Below are 24,861 nucleotides of genomic sequence, written 5' to 3'. Positions count from 1 at the left end.
CCCGAGCCTGGTTAGCGCAGAGGCGTGCAAGAACGTGTCGACCGAGTACTTTGTTGTAGATTCAGTCTTTGGACGGAGCTTCGCAGTAAATTTCGCCAACTTTTTAGGCTTTTGGGATAGCTCTTCCCTCTAGGCCGTTCTCGCCCAATTAGAATGATCGCCTGGTTCTCCTATTTCCCATAAGTTCATTACAGAACGCAATAGGCGTTCCATAACAAGCATCGCCCTATCTCGCCATTTAGTATTAACAGCACCCCCCAATCTGTAACGAACACCAATGCCGATCGCCCAGGTCGGCTGTTATGTCATATCGTCGATACCGAATAACCACTTCAAACCGCCACAGCTAGTGCTGAGTGAGTCGTAGCTTTCAGTGCTGAGGCTGTTGCACCTAAAGCTACCGAAACACCAAACTGCTAGGGAGCTTATATTCTTAACTTATATATAATTTTGGTGGTCGAAGGGTAGTATAGCTCCCAGAGCGAAACGTGGATTGGTACCCACCATGGAGCATAAAACCGAGGAAACGCCCGCTCAACCAACACCAACAGCTCTACTACCAAACCCTATCTCCATCTCAACGTGGTGACCGCTGGGTGTTCTTTCTTAACGAAAGGCTACAGACGGAAAAGGATGCAGGCGGGTCTCCCACGCCTAAAAACTGGTCCTTCAGGTTGAAGGTTGGGTAGGGATGACAAACTTACACGGAAAACAACTTGTTACGAAGTCGCAACAGGAGCCTCGGACTGGACTGATAACACAACGACTAATCTGGCAACGACAAAGGAATAACGATATGCGCATTTTCTCATGGAACGTGCGCTCCCTGTACAGAAATGGAGCCGTCAAGCAGCTAGCCGATACCTTATTCGAATATAGGGCTGATGTAACAACGTTGCAGGAGATGAGTTGGACAGTCAAAAAATGAAACTTGCGAAGTGGTTTTCCGCCCGGGAAAACGATTTCACAGCCGCAAAAAAGATATTTAAATGTGTACGGTGGATCGGCATTGGATTGGACATATTCGGTTTTCCCGAGTGGAAAAGCAAACGTCGTCCTTTTCATACGTGTTTCACGATTATTTGTGATAAGCTGTGCTGTATTATCACTTGAAAAGTGTTTGATAATTTCCTATCTTAAGCTAAATAGAAAAGGCGGTAATTTCAGCTCTAGTGAGAGCTAAATCCGGTCGTATCTGGCGCAGACGTCGAGGTGTGCCAAGATGTGAAAAACCAAGAGGTCGAATAATTTTTAAACGAAATTTGAAATATATATGTTTTTTAGAGTTCCTGACCGGGGACCTTGTAGCTATCCAAGTTCCACGGGAAGCTGGGAGGAGCACTCGAGAGGCAGTCGTGGCATCGAGATACTTCCCAGGAGACGGCATCCGGGTTCCACCGGAATAAGTAGCTAAACTGGAGAAGCACTTTAAGAAGAGGGCGTTACCACTTGTCCCCGGCTGCGGTGCTTAACGCCCATGACGAAGTGTGGGGAAGCAGCGACATCAATCGAACTGCTCTGCCTCAGCTGACGGATGTACTACGGGATGCCATAGAAACAAAAGAAATAGCATTGTGTGCGCTATTGGATATCAATGTCCGGATAGCTGAGTGGTTAGAGCACAAGGCTGTCGTACGGAAGGTCGCGGTTCAAATCTCGCTGGTGGCAGTGGAATTTGTATCGTGATTTGACGTCGGACACCAGTCGACTCAGCTGTGAATGAGTACCTGAGTCAAATCAGGGTAATAATCTCGGGCGAGCGCAATGCTGACCACATTGCCTCCTAGCGTACCGTTACGGTCTTGAATGAAGTGCTCTAACACACTTCAAGGCCCTGATCCAACATGGATTGTTGCGCCAACGATTATTATTATTATTATTGGATATCAAAGGAGCATTCGACAACATATCACATACAGAGATACGAGATGCCCTGAGCTGCAAGGGAGTGGGAAATACCCTCGCTTTGTAGATGGGCAGAATGCTAGATAGTAGGCAAATAGAAGTACCGAAAGGTACAAATTCTATTAGTCATAAATACTACTGAAGGTTGTCCACGACGACATTGTTTTAATCTGTAGGGGCAAATATGAGGATACCCTATCTGATAAAATCCAAACTGGACCAAGGGTTACTAATGCCTGGTGCAGGAAGGTGGAACCGCGTACCTATCCAGTCAAAACCACCATAGTGCCATTCACAAGCTTGATCACCTGAGAGCCATAAGGTTTTATGACATGGAGGTGAAACGAAAAACAGAGGTCAAACATTTGGGAATTACGCTAGACCAAAAATTACTCTGAAAGACGCATGGCGGAAACATTTGTCGGAAAGCTACGAGGGCTTTGATGACTTGTAGGTCCATGGCAGGAAAAATCAGGGTTGCAACCCGAAGAAACTACTTTGGATGTGCACTGCAATAGTAAGGCCAGTGATTACCTATGGGGCGGTAATATGGGCAGAAAGAACTGAACTCAACATACAAGGTAGAGAGTAACACGGCAGCATACGAACTAGCTAACAAGAGAGCGGGGACGCCTTTGCACGGGGCAGAACCCTTCTGTGGAACCAGAAACGAGTTCATGGCTATGACATTGAAAAATTAAAAGGAACGGTTAAGTGAATTATACTAGGTGGGCCTACCGGGAATGGAGCAGTCCAGCGTGCTCATTGGGGGATACGAAACCAAGCGCGTAAAGGATTGCTTGAACCTCACCAAAAAGAACCTCCGAACCATAGTGGGAATTCTCACTGGTCACAGTCGGCTTAACTATCACCTAGGGAAGGTAGTGGTATCAATGGACCCTGCCTGCAGCTTCTATGCGGAATGTGATGAAACCTCTATACACGTTTTGAGACAGTGTCCGGCACTTGTGCAAAGTAGGTCGAGGCATCTGGGAGAACACTTAAACCGAATGAACGTCTCTATTAGAGTAGTTTACCCCGGTTGGATTTAGTTTGGTTGACTCCTGAGTCAAGGCACTTGATTAAATCTTTGTGTCATGGCAGGGAGATAATATGTGAAAACCAAGAACCCTGGGCCACATCTCGCCGAACTGCTAGCATTCGGGTTAGCTCCAGCACGTGTCATCCGGTTCCATATATTATCTCGTGCAGTCGGTGTTCACGATTGGCAAACCTGTTAGGAGAGTTTGGTTGGTTGACAGCTTTGGTGACTGTGCCAAGGTCATACAATGGTTGACCCACATCGTAACAAAGTTGGCGCCCAACGTGGGGCCCGAATTGTTGCGTATGTAACACTGGGCTAATTTGTGGAGGAGAGGTGATGAACTCGATCAGATGTTCTGTTCAGTAGAAGTAAACGAAGAAGATAAGGATGAAAATGGAAAAGAAAACTAAAGCTGAACCAAAGGAGAATCCAATCCTTAACAGTTGCTATTGCTCATTTTCAGCAGTGGAGCATATATAGTACTGTCCTCCTGGTTGACAATAGCCAACTTGGGTTGGCATCCAGTCATTTCCCAACCTTCAAGGTCATTAGAATAAACACAAGAAAAAAAGGGAAGGAACTCGGATCATCTGGTTGTGGTCTATGTGCGCCGGGTCTAGAAGGGGCCGACTTAACAAGAAAAATAGGGATGACCGATAAAACATAATTAATTTTGCATAGTAATATAACGTACACTACGGAAGACGGGCTACAACGCTTACGTGCCATTATTCTTGGTTTGACGAAATGCGCTTCAGTTCTCTCCAAATCTTACCGAGAAGCCTGTACTCCTTCTCTACTGTTTTGTGCGATGATATTCTAGAATGTCCTACTCGCGGTTCAGTCTGGGAAAGTGGATTTCATTGCGTAACATTGCATAACAACAATGGATCTGTCACCCTTCCTCAAAGTGTGACCTATCCACTGCAATCTTCGGCTTCTAATCATCACGTTAGTAACTAGCGCTTATTACCTTAACCTTCTTGGAAAACTGTCTGAACGTCGTTATATTTGTTCGACACCTACATTTAGAACTTTACAACCGAACGACTGACTGACATGGATAAATTGATGAGACGAAACTTGTCTTCAAAGTTTTATGTTTTCAATTTAATAAATTCAATTTCAAATGAAATGCAATCATACATCTTCCCATCATTAAATGTGACGGCACTTACACGGATACTTCTCGGTGTTTCTCCTTAAATACATTATAGACGTCCTTGTTATAATTCTCTCTTCCTCCCACAAAAAAAGGACATGTCACCAACTTCTTTTCCCAAAATGATTCGATAAACTAACAAAGGGACTTGTGTCCATGACAAGCTTCAAGAAAAGAAAATATTTTCTCCGATAAGCTCATACTTCCGCAACACTGTTGTTCCGAAAAATGTTCAAAAGAAAAGAAAATGTTTTGTATCTGCTCGAACAAGATAAATAAAGGAAAATTCGATACACAATAGACAATTGATTTTATCGATATTTTTCCAGAAGAATGGGCCTTTCAATGATGTGTGATGCGACCATAAAAGCCGCGAAAATAATAACGATATCAATCCCAGCGGGAAAGGAATTTCCTTTGAAATGTTCCCTGGCTTGGCACGAATTTCGAGTAGTGAACATCCTTTGAGGTGGAAACATCCATAATACAATTTGAATATGAAAGCCACAATTGATAAAAGTGAGAATATGACCCGCACGATAGGCAGGACGATGAATATGCTAATGTAGCCAACTCCAAACCGATTTCAAAAAAGGGACTTTGAGAGGTTTCACAATCAGAGACTGGAGAGAGCGCTGAATACTTCTGAGCCCTCATGCAAGTCTCGAACTACCAGATCGACCTGTATAAAAAATACGTAGTAACCTTGCGACGAGGAAGTTGAAGGCTTTCAGCAAAAGTGAGTTTCAAAAACTTATTCCTATGCAATGAAACTTTCATGCGATTGCTTCAGGTTCTCCTGAATCATTCAGGTTTTCAGTAACTCTGATCCCTTTTGGTCATAACAATGAAGGTATTTATATACTTCGCGAGTATTTCAACTTCATCCCACAAAATCTGTGGAAAGTGCTCTAACGAAAGATACTTGACAAGAAGGAGACCGGGCCTGCGACATAACCGTCCAAAATTCGAATAGCTCTGAGGCACTACATTATGAATGGACCCGCTCCCTTTCTCGAGCACAGTTCCGGTGATAACGACAACGGGTCTCCATGCCCTCAAGAGACTTAAATTTCCTTTATGAAATCGAAAATCAATTTAATAGTGCTCCTGAATGAAAACCGGCAGAAATCTGAATTCAACGTAGGCCGCTGTGACTGATGGAAGCAAATATGTTGTAAAGGTGGAAGAAAGGAAAGCTCCCGAAACGATGGCCAATAAATTCGGGTAGCAGGTTGCTGGTGGCATGATATACGGCGAATGAATAATGAATGGCTGAGATGGGAACATGGTAGCATCGTCCTCATTTTGCATTCAGATTCAATTCCTCTAATAATTCGATGAGATTTGCAATTGGATTTGACTTTCAATTCATTCATGATTTCTATTTGGTTCAAAGCATCTGACAGAGAATACCTGGTTGCTCAGTGATCCAGTTTCTTAAGCAGAATTCATAGAATGGAGGCTTCTCTTGAAAGATCCTGGGAATTATGTAATTGAGTTGTTGAACTCAATTGTCGAACTCAATTAAGAAAATTTTGCATTGTAGCAGTCTGGATTATTTGAATTTGATTAAGTACATTTGGAATATCCTGAAATATTGGAATTTGGTTGTCAAGAAGGAAAAAGTATTGATAGATTCCCATTGAGAAGTAACTTTTCCTGGCGAACAAGGCTGTGTTGTTGGGCCCTGTGAGTTTGGGCTGAAGAATACACTCAAAGCCTTCCCTACGTGCCGTAAGAGGCGAGTAAAAAGGATAGAAATGTATGGGCTAGCAATTTGCAAATTTGAAACATAGGGACTGGCCTCACGGCAACGACCTATCGAAAATGACAGTGTGATCGTGATGGATAATCTGAAAACCAAGGGGTCAACATCTCGCTCGGAGATGTGGTGGGGAAGCACAGTCTTGGCTGCAACTTCCACCGCCTTGTCATTGGTGGCACACTGTTCGAGCACAGAGCCTGCCATAAGGTAGATTTAGGAATTGTCTTCTGGATGTGCGTAACATAAAAGGCGCTGACATCGGCCTCGAAAGGGATCTCATCTGATGGCCGATTGCGTGTTGGGTCCGCCACTTTTCACGGCATTTTGGAGCTGCGAGCCCCTAAGTTCACCAACGCTGTCGTTCGGAATTGGGAGAGCTATCTTACTGATGGAACGGCAGATTTACTGAGTAACGCGCAACTTGCTCCTTCTTTTCTTGGTTCACGGACCCCTCGTTTGGGTTTACAAACACAGGGTTAAAAAAGCGAAGACGGCTTCACGGTTTTGTACCAGGGGAAAGGCATCTCGTCAGATACTGCCTCACCTTTGCACTTGGAAAGTGACCGGAGCGGTTCGCAGATGAAAAACGTTCATTTTATATAATTCGCAGAACATGACATGACTACGAAATATATTGAGCAGGGCAGAGATGAGGCAGTGTCTCACGAGTTGCCACTGCCCTGGTACGAAACTGTAAAGCCGTCTTCGCTTTTTATTTTTGAAGTTTGGGTTGCTAACCCCAAACGAGGGGTCCGGGGACCATAAAAGAGAGAGGAAGCTGCTCCCCATTTTGTCCGCTCCGACATGAGGTGAATATGAACTTAGTATCCCTCAATCCCCAAACAAAATATTTTCAGCTTTGACCAAGCTTTGGACCAAAAACTGACGTTTTTGTTATTTACTTTATTTTCCTTAAGTTTCGGTTTCGGTATAACATGGATTCAATCTTCGGTTTCGAATTGAACGTCCGAACGTTGTTTCGTCAAACAATAGTGATTGTTAGTCACGTGTGTGTCAGTTGCCTGTAAACATCGAATTCTAATGAGCCCCAATTGGTGGTGATAGAGAGAACCTCAAGGAAGAAAAATTCTTGGTCCTTCATGGTAAACTTTTAGGTGTTATGTACAGAGATTAATGGCCTGGGTGTGCCTTCTAGTTCCTATTTGCTGAAAATAGCGGATATATAGTCTGCATGCCATCCCTTGGGTAGGTGAACTTGCTCCTCCAGTTGCTTTTCAAGATGTCCCCCCATAAACACTTTGTTAATAAACGCGCCGAGAGGGTTTCCTTTAGATCAGCTTGAAATGTTTTGGAAACACCCTGCGCAAACTTGCAAATATTTGCTAACTTTATATGCTAACTTACCTCCTTCCTCCATTTCCAAGTGGTATTCTTGCGATCATCCTCTAGGTTGGATAAAGCCTCTCTCACTGGGACACTGGGGAAGGATGCCTTTAAATCGAGGGAAGTCATTACCTTATTTTCGTAGACGACCCCTTATGTACGAATATGTTGTACCACTTCTTCCCCATTTCTTACTGAATATTTGCTCCGTGTTCCCAGAAAGTTTGTAAATGTTTAACCAAACACTGAGATATTACCTACGTAGAGGATGTTATGATTTCTCAGAGCTCATTTTCTCATGGAACGTGTGTTTCCCGCACAGAAAAGAAGATACAATTGTGCAATTCAATTAGCAGTGTTGCACAAAATTGTCGTTGGAAGTACTTGGTTTCGGCGCTAAGCGGTCCACAAACGTACGTGGACCTCTCCAGATAGAACCAATTTCAACCAAACTGACCGCTACTAATTGAATACCGCCATCTCTCAGCCTTGATGAATATAAAATCGCAAATAAATGAGACCAATATGAGCTCAGGTCATTACTCTTCGGCATGGTGCTCCGGCCTTGAATAACGACAGCGCCTAAAATTCCCTTTAGGGGTGGGGGAATTGAGCGAAAGTGAACACTGACGATATCCACAACAAAGCCCAACCTAACACCTATAACGGTGAAATGGATGTCGGGAAAACCGCAGTCAACAGAGGTCCTGGATAACCGCGATCAACAGATCAATGATCTTTACAATCATACGAAGAGCATTACCATTGATACGGCCACAAACATATTTGGCTCAGTTGCAAAAAAAATCGGGACGATTGGTTCAATTCAAAGAGACTTCACTCAAGGCCAAGGGCAAGCGGTAACAAAATGCTGCACCATGACTTCGGTATCCCGAACAATTGATAAGTCTGACTAGGCTGACCCTGACCAATGTGCGAGGCCAGATAAAAGCAGTAGGATCACTCTCAAGACCATTCAACATCAAAAACGGTCTAAGAGAAGAGGGTGCCCTATCGTGTGTCCTCTTTAAACTGGCCCTGGAGAAAGTGATTTGCGACGCTGAGGTAAATGCGAGAGGCACCATCCTCTTCCAGTCTACCCAACTACTGGCCTACGTTGACGATATTGACATTATGGCTCACTTAATCCGAGAAGTTCAGCGTAATGTATGCTACGGCAAGACATAGTTAAGATTCCGAAGAAGGGCATCCGTTTTGAGTGTGACAATTGAAGGGGTCTGGTTGCTGTCGCAAAGATATTACCTAAAATAGTCCTGAAACGCATCAAAAAACATGTCGAAAGCTTGATCGACAGAGAGCAGGCTGGTTTCTGCTCCAGATCCTCCTGCATCGACCACGTAAACAACCTGCGGATCATTTTGAAACAGTGCGCGAAATTTAAATCTTCGCTGCGCCTGTTCTTCATCGATTTTGAGAAAACTTCCAATAGCGTGAACAAAGCGGGTTATCTGAAGTGGTCCACGTAGGAGGGACACAGGGAGAAACTAATACCTATTATCAGAGCGACATACAATGGTGCAAAATGTCACGTGCTGCACCGAGGTAAAATCTCGGAGGAATTTGAGGACCAAAGCGGAGTCCACCAGCGTTGCATCCTGTCACCGATATCATTTCTTCCTGTTATCTCTGATTTTCTTCATGCTGCCCTGTCCGAGGGAAGTGGAGCAATTTAATGAACGATGACATCTTTCCTCAAACACTTCGACTACGCTGATGACATCTGTTTGTTCTCTCATCGGGTCATGGACTTTGGCTAAATGGCTCTGGATTTGAAAAGAGAAGCAAGTAGAGTTGGACTGAAGATAAATACCAACAAAACCAAGTTTTTAAGTCTGACGGGTCATGGTACTGTTCCTATCTGCATTAATGGGCAGACCATCGAAAACTTTGTTCAAATTGCATATTTAGGAAGCGTGGTTTCACCTGCCGGCGGCACCGAGCTACATGTTGCCCGACGCATTAACAGCGCTAGATCAGCTTTCACTGCCCTGTCTAAAATCTGGAAATTGCTGTTACCTCATCACTAAGATAGTTGAGTAGCACATGGAAGGTAAACTCCACTGTTGTTTAAAAGCTCTAAGTCTTCGGGAATACTTGTCTGCGTTGTATCATCGGAGTACTCTTGCTTGACACTATCTCAAACAAGCAACTTGGTCGCCGCACAGGCCTACCACTCGTTTGCAATGTGATAGGAAGGCAGAAGTGACAGTGGACACATTAAGGAGGGGCGACAATTGCATTACGGGCTACGCCATGCAGTGGATTCCACCCTCCCTAGATGGAGAGCAAGTGGGTCGCCCTAAGGGCACTTGGCGCAGAACAGTAGAGGACCAGTGTGAGTGTCTCGGGAAGTCGTGGGGGGAATTGAATCATTTCAGGTAACTGCCTTTTAAAATTCAGACCTAAGCCGACGGTTAAACGAGAATTTTGTTTGAGAATCCACTTAATGACGGGCCGGATCAGTTGAATTTTTGTCTTCATTAAAAATCATACATATGTCGTGTTTTCGAATTAATATAAGGGGGGCAAATGCACCTTGTAATCACTTCGTTCACGCAGCTCCCCAGGCAGAGGTGAGGCAGCGTTTGATGAATTGCCTCTGCCCTGGACGAAACAGCAAGTCATACACACCATTGTGATTTTTTCCGAATTTTTGACTAAATCCGTTCTGAGAATGAGACCTGTTTCACTTTTTAGAGGTTACATTTTGAGCCTTCACTTCTCAATTTTTCACCCAATATCAAAAATAGGACCAGTTTCCGAAAATTCTAATTGAACCCTTTCATTGATATTGATACCCCACTTGGCCATATTCTGTAAAAAAGTAAAGTGATTCACAGACCATAAGTTCTCAAAAAATTTCGTGATAATAGGTTCGTCCGTTTCCGAGAAAATTGGGTGTGACAGAGAAACCGACGGAACTGTGAGGAGTCGGCAGATCCCCCATCATGCGCGACCTCAGATGATGGCGGCTAGGGTCATACCTATTGATGAATAAATCTGTGTTTATGCACTTTCTTTTCAGACTGCGGGTAGGCAAGTTTTTCCTAATCTCTCTTGCATGGGCCAAAATGGTTATGGGAAGGATATCCAGAGCATAAAATCACTATGGAAGACGTGAAAGGGAGGAAACTTACGGTGCAGGGGCTTGGACCCCTAGTACCGGCGCATTTGGGAATGAGAAAGCGATCTTCCGGTCGTCGATGTCCTTTAAACGCAGATCCTCGGCGGTGAACAACTTAGCCATCGTGACGTCTAATCCTACAAATGTTTTAGAAGAAAACGGGATGTTCAAGCGAAGCACAACCTTACCAAAAACACCGGCAACAAAATCGAAGAAAAATGCTTTGAAAGCAGATCGCTGGATGACAACACCGTATTTGTTCTAAAGGGGCGACCGCAGGAAATATTCTAAGACCAAGATAAAGACCCTTTCAAGAAAAGCTCGTCAACTCTGAAAACTCCGTCAATACTAAAGATCGTAAAAGATAAAGCCAAGGGAAGGTCAATGAATACCAAATGTGAAGAGCTTTTTAGGACCAGAAATTCATGGAGAACAGACCCCTGATGTGGAATAATTACCATTCTCACAGCTTGATGCAAAAATAATTGAGCTGTCCGAGTTTATGAAGCACAAGTACAACGTACACCAAGCCATAAAAAATATTATGGGAGCCATTGGAATGATCTATAACGAATTTCAGGAGGATGAACGAAATTCCAAGGGCAAGTTGAAACCTACTGTCCAACAGTGTCACTGGCAACACAAGTAACACCTAATCGTATTGTCAACAATCTGCCACCAAACAAGAGACTGCAGGGAAAGGATCTGGATCCGAGCAGTTCCGAAAAGTGGAATTAAAAATATGGAAGGCAGAAATCGAAGAAGAAAGTATGGTTGCAAATTCGCCCAGAGGCAATTATGGTCTCCAACTAGGGCTATTTGTCCTGCCCTAAAAGATCTAGGCGGAAATGTCAGCAAGATTCGAAGGACTTAGAAGAGTGACCTTATGTTTGCGCTGAAAAAAAATTAGCTTGGGCAAAACTGATTAGTTTCACATCCAAGCGAAGAACTCACACGGGAAGATGTTAGTGCCGGCCCAAAGTGATGAGGTCCGTATACAGTGCGAGGACTTCGACGAATTGACATCCAAAGGAGAAATTTGCACTGCCTTGAAGGAATAGTTCAAGCTAGAGGATTTTGCCGTGGAGTCTATTGTGAATATTTTTTTTGAGAATCGTGGGGTCCTAAGTCCGCATCAACTTAATGCTGGACCGGACCAAATGGGGAGCAACTTACTCTCTCTTTTTGTGGTCCACGGACTCCTCGTCTAGGGCTTAGCACCCAAACTTTACAAAAATGTCAGGCGATGACGGCTTTACGGTTTCTTACTAGGGCAGAGGCAAATCGTCAGACGCTGCCTCACCTCTGCCCTGGGAGCAGCGTGACCGAAGCGGCTCGCAGATGTTGAGTGCTCCTTTATATAATTCGCAGAACACGACGTGATTATGAAAAAAAATATTTTCAGCTCTGGTCAATAAGGCGGATTTGTGCTAAATATAATTCGATGTGACGACAAGCCTGTGCAGCGCCTTTCGTATTTTTTGTGGGAATACCGCCAATGTCATTCTTACAAGTGAAATGTGCTTATGTAGGAGAATAATAGAAAGAATCTACTTGAAAAGGATACAGAATACTAAAGAGCGGTAAAGCGGGAGGCAGTAATGGTGGGATGGCTCCCAGAAAGGTAGCGGCACCCACACTCTGATTCCCGAAATAGTGGAAGTAACTACCATCTGACACAACTCCTGTCAGGGTATGGTCTACTGTCCACGCTTTTACTCAAAAAGGAGCCTGGAAAACTCTCTGAAAGTCAGCCTAGGCCCCCAGGTTCTTAGGAAGAAGGATTGCGAACCCTGGATGTGAAAAATGCATTTAATTCGGCCAATTGGAATCTAATACGGAAATCCTCAGCAAAGGTTGGTATTCCCCCCTATCTCGCTGCTATGGTCGATAGTTATTTAACTGAAAGGAGGCTCTGGTATGACACCGATGACGGACCCCAGGAGTACGTTGTTTCCGCAGGTGTCCCGCATGGTTCCTTTTTGGGCCCACTACTGTGGAACATCATGTACAACGCGGTACATAATCTTCCCCTTTCGAGGGAAGCCACAGTGGTAGGTTACGCTGACGACATAGCGCTGGTTGTTTTCGCAAAGCATCTCGAAGATGCTGAGTTATACTCAAGCGAGGCAATCAGTGCTGTTAAAAGTTGGCTAAAGAGCTCTGGTCTGACACTTGCGGAAGAAAAAAACGGAAGCGGTCCTCGTTACTAAGCGCCGGAACAGAAATTACGCCTGTATTAGAATCGGGAATCATATCATCAGTTCCAAGCCGACCATCAAATACAGGGTGCGGCAGCATAACTTCCTTTTTTCAAAACTCAATAAAAACTATTGTATGCATCGGAAAATATTTATTTATTTTTTATAATGTAGGTACATCTCTAAAGTTTTTATTTACATTGTTTTGAAGATAAAATTTGTTAGGTGACGTCCCCCATTCTTCATACATTGCGTAAACCGATTTTTGGCGTTTGTCATGACTCTTGTTAGCATAGCAGGTGTTATGTTGGCAATTTCTTCTTGGATGTTGGTCTTCAAATCTTGTAGGGTTCTTGGACGGTTCACATAAACACGGGATTTCAAAAAACCCCATAGAAAAAAATCACAAGGGGACAGATCGGGCGTGCTGGCCATTCCAAATCGCCTCTAATTGAGATAGGGCGCTCTGGAAAGTGTTCCCTCAAAACAGCAATCGATGCTCTTGAAGTGTGTGCTGTTGCACCGTCTTGTTGGAACCAAGTGTCCCCCAAATCCAAATTTTCTAGCCGTGGGAAAAAAAAATTCTGTAACATGTTTACATACCGGTCCGAATTCACTGTCACTGTAACCTCATTTTCCTCAAAAAACCAGGGACCAATAATTCCAGCTGATGAAATTGTACACCACACTGTGACTTTGGGTGAATGCAAAGGCTTTTGATGCAATTCTCGAGGGTTGGTGTCAGCCCAGTAGTGCTTGTTTTGTTTGTTAACCGACCCACACAAATGAAAATGAGCTTCAACGCTAAAAAAACAATAGCACCCTCGGGAACGACATCAAGAAGAAGCTCACACACGTTCATCCGAGAATTGAAGTCACGTTCTGAAAGTTCCTGCACTATCGCCATCTTATAGGGATGAAAATGAAGATCATCACGAAGAATTCTTCTCACAGAACGATCGGATAGTCCAAGGGCAGATGCGTGTTTGCGTGCAGAACGCCGTGGCGATCGCAACATTGACGCTCTCACTGCCTCAATATTCTCAGGTAATCTAACGGGCCGAGGGACTCCAGTTCTTCCTTTTGTCGCACTTGCAGTTTGTCTGAATGTAGCGACCCATGTAACAATTGATTTGCGGTCTGGGACGGGAGCCAACGGGGCTAAATTAAAGCGATTCCCAAATGCACGCTGTGTTGCAATAACCGAACATCCGCTTGAAAAGTAAACCTCAACGGCAAAGGCACGGTCCTTACTATTCCAACGCATGATGGCGACTGAACCGTGTCGGGACAAAACTTTACTGTATCCCCTCTTGAACGAGACCACTAGCGCTCCGCTATGACATCAACTAACTGAGTGGCGCGCATTTTAAAAAAGGAAATTATGCTGCCGCACCCTGTACTTGGGGGTGGTGATAGACAGAAAGCTTAGCTATGAACAACATATGCGGTATGTTTGCGACAAATCATCAACTGCAAGTATGGCTCTGGCAAGGATGATGCCGAACGTGGGAGGGCCACGACATACCTCTAGGTTGCATATAACCATGGTGGTGACCTCGATCATGCTTTATGCAACCAGTTTGAAGGGAGGCGTTTCGGATGTAAGGGAATGCTTCCAAACTGAGTTCAGTCAACAGGAGGACAGCCCTGAGAGTATGCTCTGCCTCCAGGACTGTCTCAGATGATGCAGCATTCGTCACCTCTGAAATGATGCCGATTGACATCTTGGCAAATGAGATGGCGAACATATACAATGCGAAGCCAACCTCTTCCTCATCGCGGACGAAGAAGACTGAGTGGGAGAGACCCATAAATAGATGGCAAGAGCGGTGGGATCGCTCGGGAAAGGGTTGGTGGACTCACAGGCTCATTCCTGCCATCAAGGAGTGGTTGGAAAGACGACACCGTGAGATTAATTATAATCTCACCCAGTTTATCACGGGGCATGGACGATATCTCCACTACCTTCACAGGTTTAAATTGGAGACCTCATCCGATTGTCCAAATTGCGATGGAGTCCCAGACGACTCAGAACATGTATTCTTTCACTGTCCGAGGTTTGTGGAAGAAAGGAGGAATCTAGAAGAGACTCTAGGAGAGGTGCTGGTACCAGAAAATCTGGTGCCGAAAATGCTAGCACATCAAGTGAATTGGGATGCGGTCAACTGCATGATAGCATCTATCCAAAATAAACGGCGAAAAGCAGAGAAGAGGAGAAAAACACGATCACGTGCGCCACGTATAGAAGAAAGGTGACTAAGCTAGAGTGAGCTGACTCCGCCCCGTGATGTAATACCTTATGGTGTTTCCGCTGGGCAGGGAGGGATTCGGGGGTGTTTTTAGTGTGTCCAGACCAGTGTCTTTTGAAGATTTCCACTGCCTCAAAAAAAAGAAGAGAGAAAGACAGATGGACAGACATTGAACCGATTTTAATAAGGTTTTGTTTTGCAAACAAAACCTTAAAAAAGCATCCCTCCAGAGCATACGGGTAAACGAAATCGAATATAATAAGCGCATTTGGGGATGAGATAAAGCTGGCATGAAAAAATTAAAAGCAGGAGTCATGCCAAGGTTGTAGTTGAAAGAGTGGCTGTCGACAATTCCGTAAAAGAGGGATGAAGTGCTAGCTGATTTTAGCTAGAATAAATCCGCCTAATGTTTTTTGAGCTTTTAATTTTCCAATGCCAAAGAAAAGTTAGGAAAAGCGCAAGTAGGGAAGGAAGAATAAGCAGTCAATAAATCTAAAATGTCAGGTACACACGATAGGGGACTACAGGCATTGCATGCAATGAGACGGAGTGTCAAAAGTAACAAGGTAAGGTGTGATGATTACTCAATAGTCTTTTTTTAGCAGGCTTAGTTGCTGATTTTACCGCAATAAAGTCCTACGCTTGTTCCGTCGATATGTATTCCAGCTATACCTAAAGGAAACACATGTGCTACAATTAACACTAATGGGTTTTTGGAGGAAAATTTGGCTGCCCAATTACCACCGCAATGACTAAGCTCCGGTCAGAGTGAAATATTCAAATTATTAACACGAAAAGCCACTTGCCAATGTAGCATGATGGAAGAATTCTCAAATTGACCTGAAGTAGGCCGACGTCGCCAGGCAACAGGACTTCGATGGTAGCTAACGCTATTCATGAAATTTCCCAATAAAACTGAATTGATTAAATAGATCCCATCTGGAGTGAAATGAAGAGTAATATTCGATTTTCCCTGGAAAAGGGCGTATGTACTCTAGAATTATGCTTAATCCTATAACAAGAAGGACGTCCTCCCCTGCATCCTTCAGCTCATTTACGATGCACATAGATCTACATAATTTCATCAAATAACAACCGAGGCATGAAATAATCGCACATCATGCCCGTGTTAACACAACATCTGTACAACTTCAGATAGATTTTGCTGGTCATCAATTTATACGAAAATCCGATATGAAAGCTTGAGATGAATGCAAGGCTCGCAATGTGGTTGTACTTGCATTTCATGTGGACTGGAGAGCTCACCACAATGAGATTTCAAGCTGCAAGATTGAGAGAATTGAAAAGTGAATTATCTGGACCCGGGAAATGAATGGAAAACGTGCCATGAGTAGATGCATTTGATTCCATTTCATCCTAGTTTATTTCAAGTGGTTAAATGATCTATGCAAGGACATTTCCATTTCGAAATTCAATTTGAAATGATACGTTACAGGATATGCTTTCTGAGTGAGTAAACCATGTTGCAAGCAATGATTTCAAATTTTGATGTGAATAGACAGGAAGTCTGATGCATGACCACTGTCACATACTATTAATCAAGAAGTATCTACTGAAGCTCTCGGACTAGAAATAATCTTTATTCTCGGCTAAAGATATTGGACAACCATTTGCCGACAAGCAGTCAATTTCGACTGAGCTTTATAGAAAAATTACCATCAACGACCTCTCGCCCGATCACCTTCAATAAAGAAATGGCAAAAGGAACTTCCCAAAACAACAAGGTATTCAGATACAAGCATAATTAATTTGACCTAATGAATACTGATTAATGTGTTCGTTAAACAGACACAGCACCTTGTCCACTGTCTCTGGGACATGGAATAAAAGTTCGAATACCAAAATAGAAATCCACAGCAATCACGTCCTTTGGTTCCTTATAGTTTGGGGCTGTTTAGCAATTACTATCCCATGTGGATGTGGTACAAGGTCCGTTTACATAAGATCCTGGACTCGTTTGGGCATTTATCCCTACACAAGCCTTGGTCGTCGTTAAGCTAACGAGGAGTAGTTTACTGACTGAAAGGGGATGAGGTCTGTTTTCATGGGGGATTACACTTGTTAACAAAAAATAGAACCCCTAAAGTCTCCACGGAAGATTCCTGGATTCAGTGTGAGAAAAGGAGCCGAGCCAGAAGTAATGAGCTATAATGACCGTTCAGTAGTGTAATAATATTAACAATAGCTGCATTTTCTGTTGATTATTCTTTCCAATAATTATCGATGGGTCTTAATGTCTGACCATTGGTGAATTGGGCTATCAATGAATTGGAGAAGTCGCTCGCGGTTACCTGAATTGCTCTTCAGTTCCCCCACGACTTCCCGATGCGCTTGCATTCCTCCTCTACCGTTCTGCGTTAAGTGCATTGGGGTGACCCACTCGTGTCTTGGAAGAGTGGATTCCATTGCATGACATAGCCCACGATACAATTGTCACCCCTCCTGAATGTGTGACCTACTCACTCCCACTGCCGTCTTTCTATCACATCGCATACGAGTGCCAAGATTGTGCGTCGATCAAGTTCTTCGTTTCAAATAGTGTCAGGCCAACGTGCTCCGATAATACAAGAAGAAATAATATTGGTAGTAAGGTGCAACCCTGACGGACTCAGCTTTGGACGTCAAAATCCTCCGAGATTTTACCTCGGTGCACCATGTGACATTTTGTGCCATCATATGTCTCCGGAATTTTCCTCCTGCGTAGAGCACTTCAGATACAGTCTCTGTCCACGTTATCGAAAGCTTTCTCGAAATCGATGAAGAGCAGGTGCAATGAAGTTCTAAATACCGCACACTGTTCCAAATTAATCCGTGGGGTGTTGATGAAATGTGGTCGATGCAGGAAGATCCGGAGCGGAAACCAGCCTGCTCTGTCGGTCAAGCTTTCGAGATCTTCTTTGATACGTCCCAGGATTATTTTAGCTATTATGTTTGGGACGCCAGGAAGCACGCAGACATTCCTCCAGTTGTCATACTCAAAACGGGTGCCGTTTTTAAGGTTTTGTGTTTTATCGGTTTACTGTCTGTCTGTCTGTCTGTCTGTCCGTCACGCGCATTTTTCTCGGAAACGGTTATAGCGATTGGCACCAAATTTGGTAGAAAGGTGGGAACTGTTAACGCTCACGCATATAGTGAGTGAGTGAGCTTACGTCGAATTTACGGGGGGGTCCCCATACATGCAAAAGGGGGGTGTAAATTTTTTTTCATCAAATATAGTCATGTCGGGTATCAAATTAAAGCTCTCGGTTAGTACTTTTCGAAGCCGGTTTTAGTTTTCACATTTGTTGAAAAGGTGAGGAGTGCGGGGGTTGAAAGTGGTCATTTTTTTAACGAACCCATTCTCAGAAACTACTCAACCGAAAAATCTGAAAAAAATCAGGGGGCTGCCACTATATGGTGCCTGGGCTTCGAAATACCCTCCATACCGACACCTGTTCAAATAAAGTTAATAATAGTACATTACTAGATTTTATAGTAACTGACAGGAAAACCCCCTTTAAGTTCACTCTAGAAACGAAACACGAAATTTTGCAGCAATGTAGGCTATAGCATAGAGCATGATCCTGCCAAATTTTATGAAAATCACACTATTATTAATAAAGTTATACTAGGTCAAAACTGTCGCTTCTCTGCAAATTCAAGACTATGCATGTAAATATTACTTGAAAGTGGAAATTTTCACATAATATATGCATATTTTACGTGCTACATGCTAATGAGACAAATGCACACTCAAATCTCTTTATAAAGGAAATACACAAAACCGTTCATACCTGAAGCGCTGAGCTTCCGGTTTCCTGACTTGTTTTGGAATCTTAACGATCATCCCCTTCTTCCACTCTCTGGAAATGTTCTCGGATTCCCAAGATTTCCATACGAGTGGAAGCACCAGACTGATAACAGCAGGTGCACGAATAAATGACTCCGGGGAAGACTGTCAAACCTAACGACTTTGCTTCGATCGAGTATACTGACGGTCGAAATGAATTCTATTCTGCTTGGTGGAACAGTCGGTACCCGCATATTATGATACAATAACCAGTCATCTCATCCACAAAAGGTTAAACCTCACCGAATGTAATACAGTTAAGGACCCTGGTGAAGTATTCTTTCCACCTCTTCAGTTATTCATCATCGCGGATGAGAAGTTCACGTCCTTCACGGGAGCATCGAAAGATTTGCGACCACACACAATCTCTTTCTTAATGGGGTATATAGTTCTGAAATCATTGCGATCTGCGGAATTTTCTGCCACCCTGACCAGCGCAATAGCAAATTTTCTTTTGTCAACGCGTACACTACCCCAAATCATTATATTTCTAAACATTCTCGAACGTAACCTGATGGTCTCACCTAAAATCAGATAATACCTGTCGTTATGAAGTCTTCCCGTGGTGTAAAATATGGTTTAGACTAGTACCTAGAACGGATAAAGTGTCGCTCTTGTGTGATAAAATGCAGACAGACAAATAGGAGCCGGTCTGCAGACCCCCTGCAAAACGAACCAGTTGTAGTGAAACAATCACCGCGTATGTCGCAATCAAATAATCTAGATGAGAATATGATTGCCTCAAAGAGTCTCCTGCAAGAATATCTTCGGGATTTCTGTTACGAGCTGTAAATGAGGAGTAACCATCCTCAATAGTGCTCACTATCAGAGAGGGGGAGATAGACCTAAGCCGGCAAAACTCAAATAACTTGACAGGATTGAGGGCACACACGTTAAGCTTCTGGAAAAGTATGTGCCATTATGGTCTCGTCCCCTTCATCAAATGTTGGTTAGATACAAATATTCCCAGTTAAACAAGCGCTTGAAAGTGTATATCGACGGGTACTGGGTTTTTCTAGACCTTCAGAAAGCATATGATAGTGCGGATTGGAATACACTAAACGAAATAAAATGCCGAAATGTCGTCTTAAGAATGACTAACATGGAACCTTAATTCAGAATCCAAATCATTTGACTCAAGTCCGAAATATGGCCCCCATGCTCTCCAATATTATCAGGAAAATACTCATCGACACCTTAATAATGCTCTCAACATACTCCTGCACTGCCTCCCCCTAGAAGTCCACATTAAATACGTTATAGCGTTCACTGCTGTCAGACTATGTGAGTCCAGATGCTAGAAGGCCAAGCCCTACGACAATAGTAACATCCTAGACATCTCAACCTGGACTGCGCCACACACAAGCCGAGCCTCACGGGAGACGTTGCTGTGAGCCACACTTCTCAGCCAGAACAAAGTGGAAGATTGGTGCCATGACACAGTGTTCGTCATCGACGCATCAAAGATGATCTGTGGAGTCAACGCGGAAGTTTTCTCGAATACACACAGTGAGTCGTATGGTCTTCCAAGATTCGCCAGTGTATTCCAAGCGAAAGTACTGGTGATACTAGACGCCTGTCGATGGCTAGGGCATAATCCGAGCCCAAAATATAACGTTCTGACCGACAGCCAAGCGGCTATTAAGGCCTTTTAATCAGCGACGAAATGCTCCAGGCTGGTGAGGCAGTGAATTAATGTTCTGAATAGTCTGGGTGGCACGCTCAAAGTCACCCTCTTCTGAGTTCCCGGTCAGAGGAATGAGCGGGCCGACGGAATGGCTAGGAGGGGCTTCACTTTTGGCAGTCCTTTGGTCGACACAGCCTGTCTCTTAGCAGCTGCTGTGCTTAGATGGTGAAGGCTCGCCATCTGTACCAAAGAGAATTTGGTACACCTATAACAAAAACAGATCGCAAGAGCTTTTGTGCTAGACGCGCGCAATCACATACAAGATTTCGACGGTCTGCACGGAGCACTAGCCCATAGGGAACCATGCCACCAGACTCGGCATATCCTACGATTTTCATTGCTGAAGTTGCAGCGAAGTAGGAGAAACCCTCAGAAATTTCACACTAGGTAAATCATTTTTTGAGGACCTCAGAGAGATCTCTAGCTGCACAGTAGTAATCCGGAACGAACGTACCCAGTTTTACGATTTGCGTTAACAATGGTGGTGTCAATTTGCCATGCTTTACTGAGCATGAGACTTCAAAGTTAACTTTCCTTTCTCCTTCAAATTATGAAACAACAACACTGGAGTTTGTCTATGGTGCAAAAGTTGCCAATAGGAGTACTGGGAAGGCTAGACTTAATAAAGTAACCAAAATTCCCCAAGTTAATCCTACTAGGGTCTCTGAATGGTTTACAAACCTCTACAATAAATTGAACAATATCTAACATCAGAAAAATAGCTGTGATTAGACACTTTAACATGGCTCATTACCTGCGTTAAATCGAGGAAGATTTTGCCCTTCTACAGTAAAATTCGGACAGCACACACGCGAAGGATTTCAAGATTGCAGCGACTAACATGGAACAATAGCAAATAGTTAACCATGCCGCCAAAATTGGCATGCCCTATAATACGGATTACCAAAACCGTGCTGAGGATGGCGAGTCCCTCATGCAATTTTTACAGATTCACTCTTCAGTCAACCATTTGGTCAGAGTCCATGACTGGGTGAGAGAGCAAGTAGATGTCATGAGCGAAACCGGCATGGTAACGGAGGGGTTGGACGTATATTTATATATGAGAGAACTTTTGAGCTAAACAATGCGAGAGTGGCGATTTTAAAGATTCCAATGAAAGTTCTGATGCTTGAAAGCTGGTTTCTAATGGCTAGGTTCCAACCAAGCATTCGTGCATTAGCTATTCTCAAAATTTGCCACGGTAATCTGTTCTATCATTTTGCAAACAGTTTGGATCGTCCATGTTACTATCCTCATAGGCGATACAGCCAGCCGGGTAAGGTAGTCGCTGGTAAATTGAAGTGAACTCTCTTTTGGATTATTGGTTTCACTTTGTCATTTTTCTGCAATAAAAAGACGACTGAAGCGCGATTTAGCGGAAGTAACACCTACAAGAGTTAGTACAGCATAAAGGATAAACAGGCAGATCGACAATCCTTTCAAACCAACCCACCACAAGTTGCAACTCTCGTGCAGGGACTGGTTGCTTCTGAACGCCTACGGAACGATTTTATAAATACCGCTCGTCTCATCTACCGTTTTTCGGTCCTTTTCTGTAACAAGCTGAGATTTTAGCTGGTAGATACAAGTTGATTCTATCAGTTGAATGTCGAACCTTTCTAATGTGTCCCGAAATATTGGTATATGCAATCTTAATAAATATCACTAGCGAGTAGAAAAAGCAAGTCTTACCAGGTGTACTCCTAATTAATTTGTTTTTTTTTCGATAAATGGCGTTCTATGTTTTTTGTCGCTGTTGGTCACACATGCCTGTCATTTTGTTCAGTTGTTGTCGAGTGTCTAAACTGCATTGACGTTTCCCCAAAAAGTTCCTTCAATAAGTTTTTATTGCATGTTAAAAATGTCGGCGTACGTGCCGAATTTCGAGCATATGCGCCATGCACTGCTTTTCATGTTAAATCAAGGGAAAAAAGTACCCGAGAGCCACTGTGCACTTGTGGAGGTTTATGGCGATCGTGCATTAACACTTCGTACATATGAAACGCGGTTTCGACAATTCAAAAATGGAGATTTCAACCTGAACGACGCCGTACGCTCCGGCAAGTAAAAATCGTTGGATGACGCCGAATTACAAGCATTATTGGATGAAGACAACACGCAAACGCAACGACAGCTTCCAGATACTTTGGGAGTTCTACAGCAAGCAATTTCGAAACGTCTGCAAGCCATGGGAAAAATTCAGAAGTGTGGAAAGTGGATCCTGTATAAACTGACCGAGAGACAAATGGAGAACCGAAAAGTGACGTATGAAATGCTGCTTCAACGGTACAAAAGAAGGTTAAGTTAAGCAGGAGGTGCTTAACCATGCGGCTTACTCACCAGACCTCGTCCCATCGAATGACCACCTCTTTGCCTCGTTGGGCCACGTACTTTCTGAGAAGCGCTTCGACTCGCACGAAAATTTGCGGAAAGGGCTCACTGAGTGGTTCACCCCCAAAGAGAGTCAATTCTACTGGCGTGGTGGAATTATGTGTTTTATTCACAAAAAAAACCGGAAATTAATTAGGAGTACACCTGGTAATTATTTCAAATAATTCAATCGCTAGAAACACCGCGAGATTACACTTAGAAAAAAATGTATAGTATGTACTCGACTTTAATCATATTAGTGTATGTATTTAATACAGGGTGCGGCAGCATAACTTCCTTTTTTAAAATGCGCGCCACTCAGTAGTTGATGTCATAGCGGAGCGCTAGTGGTCTCGTTCAAGAGGGGATACTGTAAAGTTTTGCCCCGACACGGTTCAGTCACCATCTTGCGTTGGAATAGTGAGGAGCGTGCTAGTGAGGAGCGTGCCATTGAGGTTTACTTTTCAAGCGGATGTTCGGTTATTGCAACACAGCATGCATTTCGGAGTCGCTTTAATTTAGCCCCGTTGGCTCCTGTCCCAGACCGCAAATCAATTGTTACATGGGTCACTACATTCAGACAAACTGCAAGTGCGACAAAAGAAAGAACTGGAGTCCCTCGGTCCGTTAGATCACCTGAGAACATTGAAGCAGTGAGAGCGTCAATGTTGCGATCGCCACGGCGTTCTGCACGCAAACACGCATCTGCCCTTGGACTATCCGATCGTTCTGTGAGAAGAATTCTTCGTGATGATCTTCATTTTCATCCCTATAAGATGGCGATAGTGCAGGAACTTTCAGAACGTGACTTCAATTCTCGGATAAACGCGTGTGAGCTTCTTCTTGATGTCGTTCCCGAGGGTGCTATTGTTTTTTTTAGCGATGAAGCCCATTTTCATTTGTGTGGGTCGGTTAACAAACAAAACATGCGCTACTGGGCTGACACCAACCCTCGATAATTGCATCAAAAACCTTTGCATTCACACAAAGTCACCGTGTGGTGTGCAATTTCCTCAGCTGGAATTATTGGTCCCTGGTTTTTTGAGGAAAATGAGGTTACAGTGACAGTGAATTCGGACCGGTATGTAAACATGCTACAGAATTTTTTTTCCCACGGCTAGAAAATTTGGATTTGGGGGACACTTGGTTCCAACAAGACGGTGAAACAGCACACACTTCAAGAGCATCGATGGCTGTTTTGAGGGAACACTTTCCAGAGCGCCTTATCTCAATTAGAGGCGATTTGGAATGGCCGGCACGCTCTCCTGATCTGTCCCCTTGTGATTTTTTTCTATGGGGTTTTTTGAAATCCCGTGTTTATGTGAAGAACCAAGAACCCTACAAGATTTGAAGACCAACATCCAAGAAGAAATTGCCAACATAACACCTGCTATGCTAACAAGAGTCATGACAAACGTCAGAAATCGGTTTACGCAATGTATGGAGAATGGGGGACGTCACCTAACAGATTTGATCTTCAAAACAATGTAAATAAAAACTTTAGACATGTATCTACATTATAAAAAATAAATAAATATTTTCCGATGCATGCAATAGTTTTTATTGAGTTTTGAAAAAAGGAAGTTATGCTGCCGCACCCTGTATAATTCTGAAATTATTGCGGCATATTCCGCTTCCCTCACCAGCGCAATAGCAAATTCTCTTTTGTCATGGCGTACACTACGCCAAATCAGGATATTTCTAAACATTCTCGAACGTCACCTGATGGTCTCACCAAAAATCAGATAATACTCTTCGTTATGAGGTTTTCTCGTGGCGTAAAATGTGATTTGGGCCAGCACTTCTAACGGGTGAAGTATTGCTCTCGTGTAGTAAAATGCAGATAAACAAATAGATTCTATGCAGACCCCTTGCAGAACGAACCAGTTGCAGTGAAACACGCACCGCGTATGCAGCAGTCAAACAATCTAGATGGGAATATAGCTGCCTCAGAAATTTGACTGCTAGATGATCCTCGGCATTTCTGTTACGAGTTGCAAATGAGAAATAAACATCTTCAATAGTGCTCACTATTAGGGGGGGGGGGGGGGGAGGAAAGACCTAAGTCTGCAAAACTCAAATAACTTCCCAGGATTGATAGCACACAGTTAATTTTCCCTCCCGGACTACGT

The 24,861-nt window shown here is 43.6% G+C and overlaps 1 protein-coding gene across 6 annotated transcripts in view; it reads right to left on the bottom strand.

Annotated features, from left to right (window-relative positions):
* LOC119650953 (sodium/calcium exchanger 1-like) overlaps nt 1-24,861 on the bottom strand; it is a 540,060-nt gene that overhangs the window by 224,230 nt on the left and 290,969 nt on the right. The window lies entirely within an intron of this gene.

Source organism: Hermetia illucens, chromosome 3 (assembly GCF_905115235.1).
Source record: "Hermetia illucens chromosome 3, iHerIll2.2.curated.20191125, whole genome shotgun sequence".
NCBI lineage: Eukaryota > Metazoa > Arthropoda > Insecta > Diptera > Stratiomyidae > Hermetia > Hermetia illucens.
This window is presented reverse-complemented; position numbering and strand designations above follow the sequence as displayed.